Source organism: Scyliorhinus canicula, chromosome 8 (assembly GCF_902713615.1).
Source record: "Scyliorhinus canicula chromosome 8, sScyCan1.1, whole genome shotgun sequence".
NCBI lineage: Eukaryota > Metazoa > Chordata > Chondrichthyes > Carcharhiniformes > Scyliorhinidae > Scyliorhinus > Scyliorhinus canicula.
Window position 1 is genome coordinate 168,876,240 of NC_052153.1, and position 19,567 is coordinate 168,895,806.

The 19,567-nt window shown below is 49.8% G+C and overlaps 1 pseudogene; it reads right to left on the minus strand.

Annotated features, from left to right (window-relative positions):
- Window positions 1–19,567, minus strand: part of LOC119970686 — a 216,920-nt pseudogene that overhangs the window by 148,798 nt on the left and 48,555 nt on the right.

Genomic DNA, 19,567 nt, shown 5'->3' on the forward strand with positions numbered 1-19,567 from the left:
GGAAAGAGTCGCAGATTTCAAACCCAGCGTAAGACGGCGACAAAGAAAATGAAGTGACGAAAAGGTACTTTGTTACCGTATTGCGACCTGTAGTCTGAAATATTGCCCCATGATATGTAACGCCATTTATCCTCGTCGCGTTTTTTAATATTGCTTCAGCTTGTTTCACACGTCCCTTCATGAGCAGCCATCTGGGAGATTCAGGTATACACCTACAATTTAAACACAACAACTTGTGGAGTTAAAAAACTGAAATTTCAACGATGATGAAAGGTTGAGGCCTATGTCCTCTCGTGTTCAGAAGAATGAGAGGAGATCTCACCAAAACGTAAAATATTCTAAAGAGCCTTGACAGGGTAGATACTGAGAGGTTGTCCCCCATGGCCGGAGAATCTGGAGCACAGAGGCAAAGGCTTCAGGCACAGAGCTGATCATTTGGGACAGAGATGAGGATGAATTTCTTCACTCAAAAAGGTTGTGAATCTTTGGAATTCTTCACCCCAGAGAGCCTCAGATGTATTATCATTAGACTTCAGGCGGGAAAAGACACATTTTTGGTCTTTCAGGGAATCAACGGATATGAGGAGTGGGCAGGAAGGTAGAGTTGAAACTGAAGATCAGGCTTGATTGTATTTAATGACCGAACGGACCCGATGGGCCGTATCGGCTACTCCTGCTCCTAGTTTGCTTTTATGTACCTCAGCCAACTGGTTTGCAACCCACTTATCTGCCTATAAGTTGACCAATGTGATGGCTTTTGGCAGCTTTACCCTGGGCAGAATTTAATACTCCACCGCTGGCAAGATTATAGTGGGGGGGGTTGGGGGGAAGGGGGGGCGAAGAGCCTAAAATTCCTTGACCCAAGTTCCTGTTGGATATCTGCCTGCCTGCCCCGACCTCTGTGTAATTTTACACTCGGCCTGCTGGCACCCTCTCAGCTGGGCACCCTGCCCTTACTCCAATTGACACCCATGAGTGACCACTGATTGATCACTTGAGGTTCGTTTCCTTCCCCAACCTCAATTTTCAGGCTGGCGGGAAGAGTTTTGGGGCAGGATTCTCCATCCAATGACGCCTGAATGGGGAAACTAGATTGAGTGTAGAATCGTGCGTGAGCCGGAAATGTTGGCCGGCGCCGGGCACCCAACGGAATGCCATGCTTTGGTGCCTCGACAGCACCATCAATGCATTCTACTCCATACGAACAATAAACGCCATTGGCATATCATTAATGGGCCCGACCCGGTATTCTCCGGGGCCTTCACGTTGCTTCGCCTTCGTCAGGAGTAATTACCGACGGTGAGTTTCACTTGTTTTTCAAAAATCAGGAAACCGTGGACTGATGGTCCTGCCCCTGGCATAGCTAGTTGGGGGTGGGGGAGGGGGGGGGGTCTACCAGAGCCGGGGGTGGGGGGGGGGGGGGGGGGGGGGGGGGGGGGGGTGAAGTAGCGGGGTGACCAGGAGATGGACTGTGGCATTGGGGTGACCCCCGGGACTGAGGCAGTGCCCAGGCACAGACCGCCATTGCCGTGGCCCACCTCACTGACCACCCACTGTGGTCCACGGTTTCTCAGAGTGATGCCGGCCATATGTGTTCACCCACCCCCAGCCCTTCTCTCCACCCCACCTCCCCCCCACCACAACCACCCCCCATCGCGGTGCCAAGCGCCGACAGGGGGCCTCTGAGGATGGAGAGCTGGCTGCCCAACAGGCTGAGGAGGTGGGAGGAGCACAGGGCGTCGCCTCCAGGTTCACTGACTAGGGGATTGGCCAAAGGCAAGAACATCCCATCCGATGCACGCCCCCCCTCCCCCCCCCCGGCCGACCACCCCCTCCCCCTCCCATGACCCCCTAATTACCCCCCTCTCCCTGCAACACCCTCCATGACTCCTACCTGCGTGTGCAGACCCTGGGTTGGTCCATGGGATGCAGGATGCTGACGTTCCGCTCTGCGATGAGCTCTGGTCCTCTACATCGATTGACAACATCTGACTCCTGCTCACCGTCTACCTGGGTGAGCCCTGCATGCGAGCTGGCCATTCCATCACATAGTCCCACCAAACACTTAGGATGGTGGTGGTGGGGGCAGGTGGGGGGGGGGGGGGGGGGGTGGCGGTGGGGGGAGTTGTGGTGGTGTTGGATGAGAGGCAGGGGGAGGGGAGGTTTACAGGGGCGCTGTGTGAGGTCCAACCTGGGGACCCTGGACTGTGACCACCTCCACCGTCCACCCAACTCCGCCCAGCCCAGCTCAGTCCAGCCCAGATCATCCCTCACTCCGTGCTGACAGAGCACTGAGGCAGGTGGCAAATTTTGTGGACAGGTGTTTATTTTACAATGAACGGGCGGAATTTAATGGAACAAATTCTCACTTAATTTGTGGTGGGTGTTTCAGGGAGTTTCCCGCCAGTTCTGCTGGCAGGTTTCGCACCGCTATTCAATGACACTTAAGGACGCAATCCAATGACCACCCTGCGCTGGAAAAGCAGTTCGCCGCAGTGCAGCATTGCCAATAAAAGCCGGGGGACCTCTTCCCGGGATCTACCAGGCCTTCAACAGATCCAAAGCGATCTCGTGAGACATTGCGATGTAAATTCTGCCCACAATGATAGTTAGTCTCACTCTCATGTGCAGATTTCTGAGTACATGAGGCTTTGGGATTCATCCTCTTAGCCTCGGAAATCCGGGCCAGCGCCATTCAGCAGTGGTCCCACAAACGGAGACCTGACAGAACAGCATTCATGGAGGTCTCCCAGGGGATTGGAGTTCCCAGCTGCATGCCCTTTGGAAAGGGTGGTGCCCTGGCACTGCTGGTGCCACCTGGGCACCCTGGCAGCACCACCTGGGTGCCAGCTGCCAAGGGCACCACCAAAGTGTCAGGCTGGCATTTTTGCACATGCACAATTGGGCTGGGGCAGGGTCCCTCCCATAGTGTGTTTTGGCGGGGAGGAGGGGGAGGTTGGGGATCTCTTTGGGGGCCTCGAAGATCGGGATGCTACACTGGGGAGTTCAAGCGAACGGAGCTCCCCATTGAACAAAACGGTACTATGCGCGGCCTCAGCTGAGGCCCCTTCTACAAAGCGGGTTCCATTGTATAGCCAATGTGTTTCTCGGTGCTGCGAGTGCCAGGAAACATGTGGCTAAACGCGCTCGCCATGGGACTTTGTTCCCATTTGGCTGAAACAATCTCTTATTCATTTTCTGGCCCTGGGCAGTTTCCTACATGGTTTAGCCCACACGTAGAATTTTTTTGCAGCACTGGGGAGCTGAACTCATAGATCAGGCCACCATTTTGAAAGGGTTGTCTGACCTCTAAATGAGCTTGTGAGTCCGCCATACCACCCCCCACCCATGGACAATGTCACCCCCAACAGACATGGGTATAACTCCACACCCCCCGAAGTGTGGGCACACAATTGTGGGATTCCTGGGGGTGCCCTCTCTTTAGCCCCCCCCCATGTCCTCTTACAGCGCCCCCCCCCTTCCAGGACCCCCAGCAGTCACCCCCCAACCTCTCAGAGGCCCCTACTTACCTTCCATGCACCCTTCTTCAACCCCCCCCATCCTCCTTTGATGGACTTGACTCCCTTGGGCAGTGCCACCCTGGCACAAGGGCAATGCTCCTGCCAGGTTGGCAGGACCACCTGTGCACCTTGGCAGTGACAGGGTGGCAGTACAAAGGTGCCAGCTTGACAGTGCCAAGGTGCCTGCATTCCAGGTGGAGGACCAAGGAGCCACCCTACACTATCCCTTACCACCCAGGGGCCTCCGATGGCCCAGACCCCCCCCCCCCCCCACCCCCCCCCCCCCCACCCCCCCCCGAGTGCCTGGTCCACATGGACATTCAGCCCACGTACTGAACGGCACCCGGCTAGGGCCTCACTGGGGAGGTTGGTAGATGTCGGAAGGCCGGTAGATATCGGGTGGACTCGCTTAGTTTTCACACTACGGCGCCTGTTTGGGTACACTGAGGGAGAATTCAGAATGTCCAATTTGAAGTGAAGCAGACATATGCCACCAACACTGAAGAAGGTTCAACACTATTTTATTAACTACTGATAAAATAAGAGACATACGATAACTGTGAGTTTACACGATGCTAGTTTAACTAGAGACCTGTGCCTGTCCAAACCAGTTGAATCTCTCAGCACGTGGTGCGAGTCTGTACGAAACTTGATGAGCTCTTGTGCTTCTGAGAGGCAGCATCCAGAATGAGTGGGAACAGTGATACCCTCAGCCTTTATAGTGCGTGTGTTCTAACTGGTGATTGGCTGCGGTGTTTGTGCATGTTGATTGGTCCTAGTGTATGTCCATCAGTATGTGTCTGCACCAAGATATACTGGTGTATATTATGACATCCCCCCTTTTAAAAAAATGTTGATGTGAATGTGTGACAATAAATAGTGTGGATGTGTGAAGAATGTTCCTAACTACGTGTGAGGTGCGAAGAGATATGTACACATCTATATACATGAAACAAAGCTATATACAAGGGAAGGTGCCTGGTGCAGATAATTAATATGCAGCAAATTGAACGAGAACAATGAACAAGAATAATGCTATACAAACCACTAGAAAACGATTTTAACAAGGAAGGAAACATCTCAGAGAGTCCACATATTTGCAAAGTTCATAAATTCAGTCTCTGAGGTGGGCGATGAACTCTGGTTGACCGCCTCAAGGGTGGGTCAATAGTCCCCAGGTCAGGAGCAGGGTGGGCTGCAACACAGTCAGGGGGAGGCAGAGTGACCGGAAGCTCTGCACAGTCCATGGCAGGGTCAGCAGAGGAACTGTTCGGAGGATCCCGTGACAACTGTGGAACAAGACGAAGGGCAGGCCGATTGCGGCGCCGAATGGGTCCGTCCGGTAACCGGACCAGGAAGGAACGGGGGCCCACCTGCCTGAGGACAACAGCAGGTGCAGACCAGCCACCATCCGGTAGATGAATGCGAACCGTGTCGTGTGGTTGGATGTTGGGGAGATCAGCAGCACATGAGTCGTGTGTCGCTTTTTGCTGCACCTGAGACGTCTGCATCCTGTGAAGCACGGGGACATGATTGAGATTGGGGGCGTGAATCGATGGCACTGTCGTCCTGAGGGTGCAGTTCATCAGTAACTGTGCAGGCGACAGCCCAGTGGAGAGCGGGGCGGAGCGATAGGCCAACAAAGCAAGATGGAAGTCAGAGCTGGCATCGGCAGCCTTGCAGAGTAGCCTCTTGACTATATGAACCCCCTTTTCCGCCTTGCCATTGGACTGAGGGCACAGGAGACTGGACATGATGTGTGCAAAGTTGTACTGCCAGGCGAAGCTGGCCCATTCCTAGCTTGTGAAACAGGGGTCATTGTCCGACATCACTGTGAGCGGGATGCCATGCCGGGCAAACGTCTCTTTGCACGCTCGAATGACAGCAGAAGAAGTGAGGTTGGGCTACCTGATGACCTCTGGGTAGTTGGAGAAGTAATCAATGATGAGCACATAGTCCCTGCCCAATGCGTGGAACAGGTCAATGCCCACCTTGGTCCAGGGCAATGTGACCAACTCATGGGGCATCAGGGTCTCCTGTGGTTGGGTGGGTTGAAAACGCTGGCAGGTGGGGCAGTTGAGTACCTCATTGGCGATGTCATTGTTAATGCCTGGCCAATAGACAGCTTCCCTGGCCCTGCGGCGACATTTTTCAACTCCTAGATGGCCTTCATGCAGTTGCTCTAGGACCAGCTGGCGCATGCTGTGCGGGATCACGATGCGGTCTAACTTTAGGAGAACCCCGTCAACAACCGCCAGATCGTCACGAACATTGCAAAATTGTGGGCATTGGCCCTTGAGCCACCTGTCCATCATTAAACGCATGACACGCTGCAGAAGGGGGTCAGCCGCTGTCTCGCGGCGAATTTGTACCAGGCGTGCATCCGATGCTGGCAAGTGGGAGGCTGCGAACTGAACTTGAGCGTCGACCTGGCAAACGAACCCTTCGTGATCGCATGGAGCGGTGACCGACCTAGAGAGGGCATCGGCAATGACAAGGTCTTTGCCAGGGGTATAAACGAGTTGGAAATCATACCTCCGTAGCTTGAGTAGGATGCGTTGGAGGTGAGGCGTCATATCATTCAAGTCCTTTTGTATTATGTTGACGAGCAGACGATGGTCGCTTTCAACAGTGAACTGGGGAAGTCCATATACATAGTAGTGGAACTTCACAACACCGGTCAGAAGGCCGAGGCACTCCTTCTCAATTTGCGCGTAGTGCTGTTCCGTGGGGGTCATTGCCCGTGTTGCATAAGCAACGGGGGCCCATGACGAGGCCTCATCACGTTGCAGAAGCACGGCTCCAATCCCACCTGACTGGCATCCGTAGAGATTTTAGTCTCTTTGTTCGGGTCGAAAAAGGCCAGCACTGGGGCCGTGGATAGCTTGGCCTTCAGTTCCCTCCACTTGAGCTCATGGGCAGGGAGCCACTGGAAGTCCGTTGTTGTACGAACCAGGTTTCTGAGGACCGTGGTGTGCGAGGCGAGATTTGGGAAAAACGTCCCGAGGAAATTCACCATGCCCAGGAACCGGAGGACCGCTTTCTTGTCCTCGGGCGTTTTCATGGATGTGATCACCGCAATCTTGTCCTCATCCGGCCGCACCCCTAAATGGGAGATATGATCGCCCAGGAATTTAATGTCCGACTGGCCGAAGGAGCGTTTGGTCCTATTGAGGCGGAGGCCATGTTCGTGAATGTGCTTGAAGACGCGCTTGAGGCGGCTGATGTGTTCCTGCGGGGTGGTGGACCAGATTATAATGTCGTCGACGTATATACGGACGCCTTAGATTCCCTCCATCATCTGTTCCATTATTCTATGTAATACTTCGGACGCTGAGATGATGTCAAATGGCATTCGGTTGTAGCAGTATCTGCCAAAGGGCGTGTAGAATGTACACAGCTTTCTGCTCGACTCATCCAGCTGGATTTGCCAGAAGCCTTTTGAGACTTCGAGTTTTGTGAAGAGTTTGGTGTGGGCCATTTCACACGTGAGTTCCTCACCTTTTGGAATCGGGTTGCTCCCGCATGATATTCCGATTAAGATCTTTAGGATCTATGCAAATCCTTAGCTCACCGGACGGTTTCTTCACACAGACCATGGAACTCACCCAGTCGGTCGGTTCTGTGACTCTGGATATGAACCCTTGGTCTTGGAGGTCCTAGAGCTGTTGTTAGAGGCGGTCCTTAAGGGGCGCTGGGACTCTGTGAGCTGCGTGTACCACAGGCGTGGCGTTGGTCTTGAGTAGAATCTTGTATGTATACGGGAGCGTGCCCATGCCCTCGAAAACGTCGTGGTAATGCTGGATGATGGAGTCGAGTTGCGCCCTGAAGTTGGTGTCAGGAGAGGCAGACACGTTGCTGGGAGAGAGAGTGAACCCTCTGCATAAGTTGAGCAGCTTACATGCCTGCGCACCAAGCAAGGAGGCTTTTGAGGCGGCAACAATCTCAAAAGATAGGACAGCTGTGTGAGCACGGTGTGTCACCTCGAGTTGGCAGGATCCACTGGCAGCGATGGCATTCCCGTTGTAGTCAAGCAGTTGGCATGCAGATGGCAGGATGGCAGGCTGGACACAGAGGTTGCGGAGGTCAGACGACGCAATGAGATTGGCGGAGGCGCCAGTGTCCAGGCGGAACCTCACAGGGGACCGGTTGACCGTAAGGGTGGCACACCATTCATCATCTGGATCGATGCTGGGAATGGGTTTGGTGCTGCGCTTAGGAGACATCCTGTTCTTGGTTATGATGCCAACTTGGAAGGGGGCTTGCACGTCATCGCTGTCAAAGTTGGAGGACAGGTCTGGAACAGGTTCGATGATTGTAGGCTGAATGGCCCGGATATCCCTGCGGGGCTGGCTGGATCTCCTGAAAGTAGCAGGCTGGGTCGACCTGCATAAAGCGGCATAGTGGGCAAGTTTGCCACACTGCAGACAGCGTCGGGTCTTCGCGGGACATTGCTGCTTTAAGTGGGCAGAGCCACAGTTGCCGCATGCCGTTGCGTTGGCACGTTAGTTGCGCCACCGCGCGCGGCATGATCCAGCGAGGTGCGCGCCTGCGCAGAACGGTCCTTGACGTCACCACGTTCGTTGCGTGCCAGTGTGGGAGCCCCCGAAAAGCGCGCAAAATGGTCGCCATCGTCCAGACTTAGGCCCTGGAGAGACTTGATAACTTGGACCTGTTCAGCCTCGTGGGGAGCTTGCCGGTTCAGTGGCCTGGATGTGGGAATATCGCGTGGAGTCATGTTCATGGAACACGCAGGTCTCTATGGCAGTGGACAGGGTGAGCTGTTTTACTTTAAGTAGCTGCTGGCGAAGGGGCTCCCACGGCACAACAAAAACTATCTGGTCACGTATCATGGAGTCAGAGGTGGACCCGTAGTTGCAGGACTGCGCAAGGACACGGAGGTGGGTGATAAAGGACTGGAAAGGTTCGTCCTTACCCTGTAGGCGCTGCTAAAATACACATTGCTCGAAGCTCTCGTTTACCTCGACCTCGCAGTGGCTGTCAAACTTTAAGAGGACAGTCTTGAACTTTGATTTATCCTCCCCATCAGCGAAGGTGAGCGAGTTAAAGATGTGGAGGGCATGGTCCCCGGCTGTGGAGAGGAACAGAGCAATCTTCGGTGCGTCTGAGGCAGCTTCCAGGTCCATGGCCTCGAGGTACAGCTGGAAGCGCTGTTTAAAAATCTTCCAATTGGAGCCCAGGTTCCCGGTAATGCGGAGGGGCGGCGGCAGGCGAACAGTGCCCATACTGCAGGATGGCTGGTGGAAGGCTGATCACTGGTAGGTATGTCTCAGAAGTACTAACATCCCTCAACTACTGGTACCATGTAGTGTTGGCAGTGTAGACTTGTGAAGCTAACATATGCCACCAACACTGAAGAAGGTTCAACACTATTTTATTAACTACTGATAAAATAATAGACATAAGATAACTGTGGGTTTAAACAATGCTTGTTTAACTAGAGACCTGTGCCTGTCCGAATCAGTTGAATCTCTCAGCACGTGGTGTGAGTCTGTACTAAACTTGATGAGCTCTTGTGCTTCTGAGAGGCAGCATCCAGAATGAGCAGGAACAGTGATACCCTCAGCCTTTATAGTGCGTGTGTTCTAACGGGTGATTGGCTGCGGTGTTTGTGCATGTTGATTGGTCCTAGTGTATGTCCTTCAGTATGTGTCTGCACCATGATATACTGGTGTTGATACAATTTACCTAACAACACATCTTTCAGCACATGTAGGAGGAAACCGGAGCACCCGGAGGAAACGCCGCAGACATGGGGAGAACATGCATACTCTGCACAGACAGTGTCCCAAGCCGGGAATCAAACCCGGGTCTGTGGCTCTGTAAAGCAACAGTGATAACCACTGTGCTACTGTGCCGCCCATTTCAACCATTTCTCCATTTACCCAACACTGTGAAAATCGTAGAGGTTGGGTTTGCGGGTTGGACTTTTGCCCCCATTTTCACTAATAAGAAGAGACTCTTTGTCTAAATACGTAAAGCATTACCAAAAAGATAGATGAGCTAATGGCACAAAATATATAAAGGCATGAATTTTCATACAAGACAAAGAGACTCTGCAAAAATACAGGCCTTTATCTCTATTTGTTCTGAATTACTCGATTGTATGAAAAATTCTTTATATATTCGGATAAAGAGCGATTAATTTAATTTTTTTACTGCTATTCTTTGCATGGACCTTATTCATTGGTGCACATTTATTGTTAAACTCTCCCTTCTCTGCCTCTTCCCAAATCTGCCCCCAGTGGCCAAAATTGGGCTTCGTGCATTTATTTTACAAGGGGAAAATATGAACAATTAAAGCCAATTTAAGAGTTCACCCCCATGTACCCCCAAAAGATGCTTGGCTCGATATCACAGTGATTTACTTTTCAGGCATCCCTGGTGGCCACCTAAAGCAGGTCTGAGGTAGCTCACATATTTAAATGTCCTAATGCCGTGATAGCCATGAACTGAGCAAGAGAACATAGAACATAGAACAGTACAGCACAGAACAGGCCCTTCGGCCCTCGATGTTGTGCCGAGCAATGATCACCCTACTTAAACCCACGTAACCCGTATACCCGTAACCCAACAATCCCCCCATTAACCTTACACTACGGGCAATTTAGCATGGCCAATCCACCTAACCCGCACATCTTTGGACTGTGGGAGGAAACCGGAGCACCCGGAGGAAACCCACGCACACACGGGGAGGACGTGCAGACTCCACACAGACAGTGACCCAGCCGGGAATCGAACCTGGGACCCTGGAGCTGTGAAGCATTGATGCTAACCACCATGCTACCGTGAGGCCATATGAGACCGTGAGCTGGACATATTTCACCCAGGAATCTCCAACAGCTTTGAATTAAGTTGCAAAAGTTGTACCTCAAACTGTTGCCTCCCAACTTCACAGTATCCCCCATTGCCCCTGTACCCCTGCCCGCCCTTCTCCTCTAGGACCAATCTTCAGGCCGCTCTTTGCCAGTGAGAATAAATGGACCAACATTCATGTTTTTTAATGTGTGAGCTACCAACAGGTAGCCAGTAGTAATAATAACGGGGCTCTCGGTCCTATTTCTGACCAACCTCAGGCCTCCTGATTTTGGTGCGTGCTTTGTGCCTGTTGTTCATTTAGGCCCCAAAACAGGCATATTGATTTTCAAAAGTGTCCCGTGCCTTTCTTTTGCTACAAATCAATTCAAATAAACGACTGATGAATTCCACTCACCACCAAAGAGGCATATACAGAACTTCTGGGAGGGTCAAAGCCAGTAGTAACATCCTCCAATCTCGGATAAGATATGCAAGTAGTGGCAGCAGCATATATCCAAAGGCATAGAATATACACACACCAACTGTCGTGAAAGCAATCCTCGTAGATTTTTCAAAGAGTTCTGTTCCTGGTCAGTGAGAAAAGCATGCAATAAGGTCAGTTAAGACTTGAATAACAAAACAGAACGTAATGGCCTGGAGTTCCCACTTGATTGTCTTGTTTCTTTTGGTGCAAGGATTGTGGAACTTGAAGCGTATATTGTATTCCATGCAACTCCTGTTTCCGCGATCATTTATGCTATTTTTAAAAGCATTGCTCTGGTAGCAGGCCAGCATCTACAAAACAGCTACGGCATCACCAGGATGAGTTAATCCCCATTGGATGTCTCTCGTAATTGCACTCGTTCACAGACACTTCAGGAAGGGGACCCCCAAAATTAAGCTGGTTCTTTTGGGCGAAAAAGACATAGAAAGGTTTTTTTAAAACTTGATTTTTGTTCTAATTCAACGAAGAAACTGACGTACCCCCAAATAACAAAAAAAATAGTTTTGCACATTTTTTTAAAAAGCAAACTTTAGTAACTTAAATAATAATCTTTGTAATCAGGCTGCTCAGGAGAATTCGATTAAAATTGCATATAAATATATTTTGAGCTGTGTCAATTAATCACCGATTTATCGCTTTTGAAAATATGAAGGATTTTTTTTAAGTGTTTTTTTCAACAACTCCTATTTATCCAACATCTTTAACAGGGTAAAGGTAAAGTCGCCATAGTCCCAGGTGACCAATAGGCTGTTTTCCCGTTTGAGGGGGAGAGCTGACTGGTGGTGATTTAACCTGCGGGTCACCACACCTCAGGTGACGGGCAAAATTGAGAAGGCAGAGCCTTCATGAATAACCTCAGCTCGTGCTCGTACCATTCCTAAATGCTTCACTTAATTGTTATCGTACAAGATTTGGCATTGAGCCACATAAGAAATTATCAGGCAGTCTGAGTCAAACAGGTAGTTTTTCAGGTGAATCGTAAACAGGGAAAGAGAGATGGAGAGGCAGAGAGGTTTCATCTAGGGAGGGAATTCCAGAGCTGAGGGCCTTAGCAGATGAAGACGCAGACTGCAATGTGAGAGCGATATAAAAATGTCTCATGTTGTGGTGACCACGAAGGAGATTGGGGGGGGGGGGGGGGGGGGGGGGGTTGGTGGGCATCATTAGATCGCCCTGTGGGCTTCGTGGAAAATGAATTCCTCAATTAGGTGGGTGGGAGCTCGCCCAACAGGGAATAGGCAATTGGAGCTTAAAACCTGTTGCTTCAACCCAGGCAGGGCTTGGACTGATGCGCTGTAAGCCACGGCAGAGGGCTTTTTTGTTGCTTTAATATTAGGGTGTGGTGCTGGAAGACCTGGCCCTGGCAAGGTTATTACACTGGCGAGGAGGAGTAAACAAGTTTTTTTCTTCGGGAAACTTTCATTGTTGAAAACAAATGGTTTCTCTGGTAAGAAGAGAAAATGCCCCTCTTCGGTAAAGCTGAAGCCTATGATTTAAGGGGAGAAGACTGGATCCAATACACGAGTGCATACTTACTTCTTCTGGGCCAATAATAGTGAGGGAGATGAAAAACAGAACGTGATCTTACTGACTGCATATGGGGCTCCGACATTCAATGTGCTAAAAAGTCTCAATTATCCAGACCTTTAACGAGTTAGTAAACTTGGTTAACAAAAAAACACTATGACTCAGAACGCTCTGTTACACTCCAGAGATACTGCTTTAACACAACAGGGAGAATCCTGGGGGAACCCATCACCAAACATTGGTCAGATTATGGAAATTAGCAAAACATTGTGAATCCAGATCATCCCAGGTCGACATGCTGTGAGAGAGATTGGTATGCGGAGTAAACAATATAAGAAAGTTATTGGCAGAACCCAATCTGGATTTTTTTTAAGGTGATGAAATAGCTCTATCACTGGATCATGCAGAAAAAGGGGCTCAGGAGCTACAAGGGATGGCAGCAGCAATGCCCTCCAGTTAGAGAGAAGGACCTTGTGTGAAAGTGACTATTACTTAACTGAAGGCACCTGTGTAAATAAGGTGCCAAATAGTCTATTGGAAGATGTCACAATGACCCTCATTTTTTTAGCGTCTTTGTTATTGTCAGAAGGAAAATTAAGGCCTCGCTGCAAAGAAATGCAACATTGTCTAAATTGAAACACGTGATCATGGATGGTGGAGTCCAAGGACAACCCTCGGAAAATTAAGCCTTATCTGACCAAGAAAGATGAACTAAGTATTGAAGACCATGTCATTCCTTGAGGGTCCTGAGCAGTTGTCCTTTGCCCAGGGTGGTGCTCAATACTTATGGAACTACATAACACTGCAATTAAGTTACTGTAAAAGTCCCCTAATCGCAACATTTACTGCACCTGTTTGGATACACAAAGGGAGAAATCAGAATGCCCAATTCACTCAACAAGCACATCATTCGGGACTTGTGGGAGGAAACTGGAGCACCCGGAGTAAACCCACGCAGACACAGGGAGAACGTGCAGATTCTGCACAGACAGTGACCCAAGCCGGGAATCAGACCTGGGTTCCTAGTGCTAACCACTGTGCTACTGTGGCGCACCAAATAACCATCCTGGAATATCAAAAATTAAAATGCTTATCATTGATTGATTGATTGATTGATTTGATTTATTGTTACATATACCGAAGTACAGTGAAAAGTGTTTTTCTGTGGCCAAGGGAGCGTATAGGTACATACACAGTAGGTAAAAAAGAATAGGGGATAGCTTCAGTGGATACGAAAAGGTACACATCGATAAATAAGTAATTGTTGCAGTGCGGAACAAGGGCCAAACAAAGCAATTACGACACGTGCAAGAGCAGCATAGGGCGTGGTGAATAGTGTTCTAACATGGAACAGATCAGTCCGAGGGAGAGTCATTGACGAGTCTAGTAGCGGTGGGGATGAAGCTGTTCCTATGTCTAGATGTGTGGGTCTTCAGACTTCTGTATCCTCTGCCTGATGGAAGGGTCTGGAAGAAGGCAAAGCCTGGGTGGGAGGGATCTCTGACATTGCTGTCTGCCTTCCTGAGGCAGCAGGAGGTGTAAACAGAATCAATGGGAGGGTGGCAAGCTTGTATGATGGGTTGGGCTGAGTTCACCACGCTCTACAGTTTCTTGCGATCTTGGGACGAGCAGTTGTCATACCAAGCTGTGATGCAGCCGGATAGGATGCTCTCTATGGCACATCTGTAGAAGTTTGTGAGAGTCGATGGAGACATGACAAATTTCTTTAGCTTCCGGAGCCACATTAGGAGCCACATCTGGTGGCCCGGTCTTGACTCAGACTCAGTGAGACAATGTGATCTTTGCCAGGAGAATCAGAAATTCCCTCCTTCATCCTTCCTATCCATGGGAGCGGCCAGGCAGGCCATGGGTGTGAGTGCACGTGCACTCTGCCGGGCCCTTTATAGGTTCCATGTCTTTGCCCTCCAAATGATTGGAGGTGCACCGGATGGGCCTTACCACCTCCCACACTAAAATCGAGAAATTACGACCAAGTTTTTGTACACCTGGAATACCAGAAGTCCAGGTTTCCGATAATCGTGCTGCCTTCACCAAAACATCATGCTATCCAATGGCGTCAGACGCATCAGGACAGCAGCTTATCACCCATCGTCAAATGGGCTGGCAGATCAGATGGTGCATATTTTAAAAATTGGCATGAAGAAACAACCTCCATAGAGAGCAAATTGGCAGGATTTTTATTCAACTATAGGACCATTCCTCACACAACAACAGGGATTGCCCGAGCGGAACGGGTAATGGGATGGCAACTTTGTGCAAGAAGGACATAGAGGCTACCAGAAGGTCTTGGAGGTTTTGGAGAGAGTACAGAAAAGGTTTGCCAGGACGTTGCCTGGTGTGGAGGGTATTAGCTATGAAGAGAGATTGAATACACTGGGATTGCTCTTCCTGGAAAGACGGACGCTGAGGAGCGACCTGATAGAAGTTTATAAAATTATGAGGCGTATAGATAGGGTGAACAGTTGGAGGCTTTTTCCCAGGGAGGAAATGACAATTACAAGGGGGCACAAGTTCAAGGTGATGGGGGAAAGGTTCAGTAGAGATGTGCGGGGGAGGTTTTTTTACACAGAGGGCTGTGGTGGCCTGGAATGCACTGCCAAGTGAGGTGGATGAGGCAGGTACGTTAGCGACCTTTAAGACTAATCTGGACAGACACATTAACAGATGGGGTGTAGAAGGATACAGACATTTGGTCGAGATAGGACATGTGATTGGCGCAGGCTTGGAGGGCCGAAGGGAGTGTTCCTATGCTGTATTGTTCTTTGTTCTAAGATTATGCCTACTGTTCACAAACCTGGCAGGGAGGGTGGAGTCCCAACAAGAGAGCCAGAAAAGAAATTGTGATTTTGCAAGGACCAAAAGAACATTCAAGACAGGTGACCTAGTTTATATGATGAACTTCAGAGATGGTTCCAGCTGGGTCCCTGGGGTGATAATGGAGAAAACAGGGCCAGTATTGTTCAAACCGAAGGTCCAGAGTAAGGCTATAAAGAAACACCTGGACCACCTGAGGAGCAAGTCTCGTTATCAGCCATGGATGTGGCTGCCACTAGTACAGGGAATCAGGTCGAAGGCATCTGTCCCCCCCCAATAACGAGGAAATGGGCTCTAAGATGGAAGCAGAGGAAGTTGATGTCTCAACTGAAGCAGACCCTGAACATAGAACAGTACAGCACAGAACAGGCCCTTCGGCCCTCAATGTTGTGCCGAGCAATGATCACCCTACTCAAACCCACGTATCCACCCTATACCCGTAACCCAACAACCCCCCCTTTAACCTTACTTTTTTAGGACACTACGGACAATTTAGCATGGCCAATCCACCTAACCCGCACATCTTTGGACTGTGGGAGGAAACCGGAGCACCCGGAGGAAACCCACGCACACACGGGGAGGACGTGCAGACTCCACACAGACGGGAATCGAACCTGGGACCCTGGAGCTGTGAAGCATTTGTGCTAACCACCATGCTACCATGCTGCCCTGAAGACGAATATGCGTTGGTAACTCTTCGATGCTCCTTTTGGAAACAGAAGTCCCTAATTTGGTTCACACCTCCAGATCCGGTTCCACCCTCGACTGACCTCAGACTGATCGCAGGAGGCAGAAGGGCCTTATTTGCGGCAGGTGTACTGGTGGGCAAAATTGACTTGAGCAGGAAGGGATGTGATAGTGGCAATGAAGGACATGGAGGATTATCAATAGATCTCTCCTTGGGCCTCGTGGAATATGAATTCCCCAATTAAGCAGGCGGGAGCTCGCCCAATGGGGAATGAACAGCAGGAGGCGATATTCAGTATGTCCTCGGGTTTGCACTCATGTGCTCTAAGCCACACCAGTGGTCTATTTTATTGCCTTCATTGTCGGGTGTATTGCTGGAGAGCTGACTTTGGCCAAGTTATTACACATCAGTATTTTCTTAAATTGTTCAGAATTCTCCCCAAAGTTTTTATGTGCATTCCAAAGAGATTTCCAAACTCCAAAACAACTCTGTGTATCTTTACTTTATGTTAAGGAACAAATAAATAGATAGGAGGGAGAAATAAATGCCTGCCAAGTCCAACAAAGATAATTGTACAATTTGGCTGTTTGTGATCATCTTAAAATCTCTTTCATGCTCCTGGACTGAGATAAAGCTTAGTGTCTGAAAGACTATCCCTGTCACAACCTTATTTATTAATGCTATTCTCAGTGCCCATTTGAATTTTTTTTGGTGCTTTGATCCTCCATGCACTCTCTGCTGTCCCAAATGTTATTTCTATCCCCTGCATCTTCAATGTGTCACAATCAGTCCATTGAACTCTCATTTTCTCAGAACCACATGGGCACAACTCCTTGGGTTAAAAACTCTGTAATCCCATTTTAAGCATAGGGGCCATGATTCTCTATCTGCCCACACCCATTCGGAAAGGCTACATGCAAACCTGGTGCTTGTTCCGTGTTTAAGTGATTGTGACATTGGGGCCTGTGCTGCTGGCTGGCTGAGTGTCAGCAGGAGGTCTACAGCACGTTCTGATAGCGTGTGATACATCTAACCTATTCCTCTTAAATGCAGTCTGCACTCTTAAGGGGAGTTGCACATATTGGAACAATACAGTCACTAACTTCCTGCAATGGCACTGGCTGAAAGTAGGAGCTACACAGATTGGAAACCATGGAAGAGAGAGAGCTCCCACATTTACAGGTGTGACACAGGAGACCTTGTTGGTAGAGGTTGACATGAGGAGCGATATCATGTTGCCACGGAGTCGTGGAAAGGCCTTCCTCTCTTGCCCTTGTAATTGGACAGCCGATTTCTTTCCTCCACACCGCCTGTTTACATCTGTATATTTTATGAACAAAATGTGGGGCAGCATAGTGGCACAGTGGTTAGCACTGTGGCAAGGTGGATGCAGAACTGGCGAGGTCATAGAAGACAGAGAGTAGCAATGGAAGGGTGCTTTTCTAATTGGAGGGCTGTGACTAGTAGTGCACCGCAGGGATCAGTGCTGGGACCTTTGCTGTTTGTAGTATATATAAATGATTTGGAGGAAAATGTAACTGGTCTGATTAGTAAGTTTTCAGATGACACAAAGGTTGGTGGGATTGCAGACAGCGATGAGGACTGTCAGAGGATACAGCAGGATTTAGATTGTTTGGAGACTTGGGCAGAGAGATGGCAGATGGAGTTTAATCCGGGGGCAGCACGGTAGCATGGTGGTTAGCATAAATGCTTCACAGCTCCTGGGTCCCAGGTTCGGTTCCCGGCTGGGTCACTGTCTGTGCGGAGTCTGCACGTCCTCCCCGTGTGTGTGTGGGTTTCCTCCGGGTGCTCCGGTTTCCTCCCACATTCCAAAGGTGTGCGGGTTAGGTGGATTGGCCATGCTAAATTGCCCGTAGTGTCCTAAAAAGTAGGGTTAAGGGGGGGGGCAGTTGTTGGGTTACGGGTATAGGGTGGATACGTGGGTTTGAGTAGGGTGATCATTGCTCGGCACAACATCGAGGGCCGAAGGGCCTGTTCTGTGCTGTACTGTTCTATGTTCTATGTTCTAAGTGTGAGATAATGCATTTTGGATGGTCTAATGCTTGTAGGGAATATATAGTGAATGGTAGAACCCTCAAGAGTATTGAAAGTCAGAGATCTAGGTGTATAGGTCCACAGGTCACTGAAAGGGGCAACATAGGTGGAGAAGGTAGTCAAGAAGGCATACGGTATGCTTGCCTTCATTGGCCGGGGCATTGAATATAAGAATTGGCAAGTCATGTTGCAACTGTATAGAACCTTAGTTAGGCCACACTTGGAGTACAGTGTTCAATTCTGGTCGCCACACTACCAGAAGGATGTGGAGGCTTTAGAGAGGGTGCAGAAGAGATTTACCAGGATGTTGCCTGGTATGGAGGGCATTAGCTATGAGGAGCGGTTGAATAAACTCGGTTTGTTCTCACTGGAAGGACGGAGGTTGAGCGGCGACTTGATAGAGGTCTACAAAATTATGAGGGGCACAGACAGAGTGGATAGTCAGAGGCTTTTTCCCAGGGTAGAGGGGTCAATTACTAAGGAGCATAGGTTTAAGGTGCGAGGGACAAGGTTTAGAGGAGATGTACGAGGCACGTTTTTTACAGAGGGTAGTGGGTGCCTGGAACTCGCTGCCGGAGGAGGTGGTGGAAGCAGGGATGGTAGTGACATTTAAGGGGCATCGTGACAAATACATGAATAGGATGGGAACAGAGGGATACGGACCCAGGAAGTGTAGAAGATTTTAGTTTGGACGGGCAGCATGGTCGGCACAGGCTTGGAGGGCTGAAGGGCCTGTTCCTGTGCTGTACTTTTCTCTGTTCTTTGTTTGTTCTTTGTTCTCACAGCGCCAGTGACTCGGGTTCAATTCCAGCGTTGGGTGACTATTTGTGTGGCGTTTGTGCATTTGCCCCGTGGCTGCATGGGTTTTTTCCAGGTGCTCCAGTTTCCTCCCACAGTCCAAATAAGAGCTAAAATTGTCATTTGGTGTCCAGTGATGTGCACATTCAGTGGCTATGGGGGTAGGGCAGGGGAGTGCACCTAGGTAGGATGATCTTTCAGAGGCTTGGTACAGACTTGATGGGCCGAATGGCCTCCTTCTTCACCATAAGGATTCTATGGTTCTAAAACAACACCATCTGCCCTCCAGCCGCCCACACCTTGACTGTGGCGTTTAAAGGCCCGCTCTCCAGCTGAAACTGCGCGCGCTCTCATTCCACTGGCTGGGAAGTCACATGGCCTCTGTGATTTGCCAAAGCCGCAGACGAGGATGTCATCTGGTCTCTGAGGTTTGCTGCAATACCTTTCATCCCATGAATCTGTTGAGTGAACCTTCTCTGAACAACTTCTAATGCAGTAATATCCTTTAAGTAAGGACACCCAGGGTTTCCTATCTACCCTATCAATGCATCTCATATTCTTATACACCTCTATCGGGTCTCACCTCAACCTTCGCTGTTCCTTAGGGAAACACCCCCAGCTTTTCCAATCTTTCCTCATACATCAGATCCCCTAGCCCAGGCAACATCCTGGTGAATCTTCCCTGCACCCTCTTCAGTGCAATCACATCCTTCCTATAATGTGACAAGAACTGCATGTAGCGCACCAGCGACCTAACCAGCATTTCATATAAGCATAACCTCCCGGCTCTTATATCCCATGCCTCAGCTAATAGAGGCA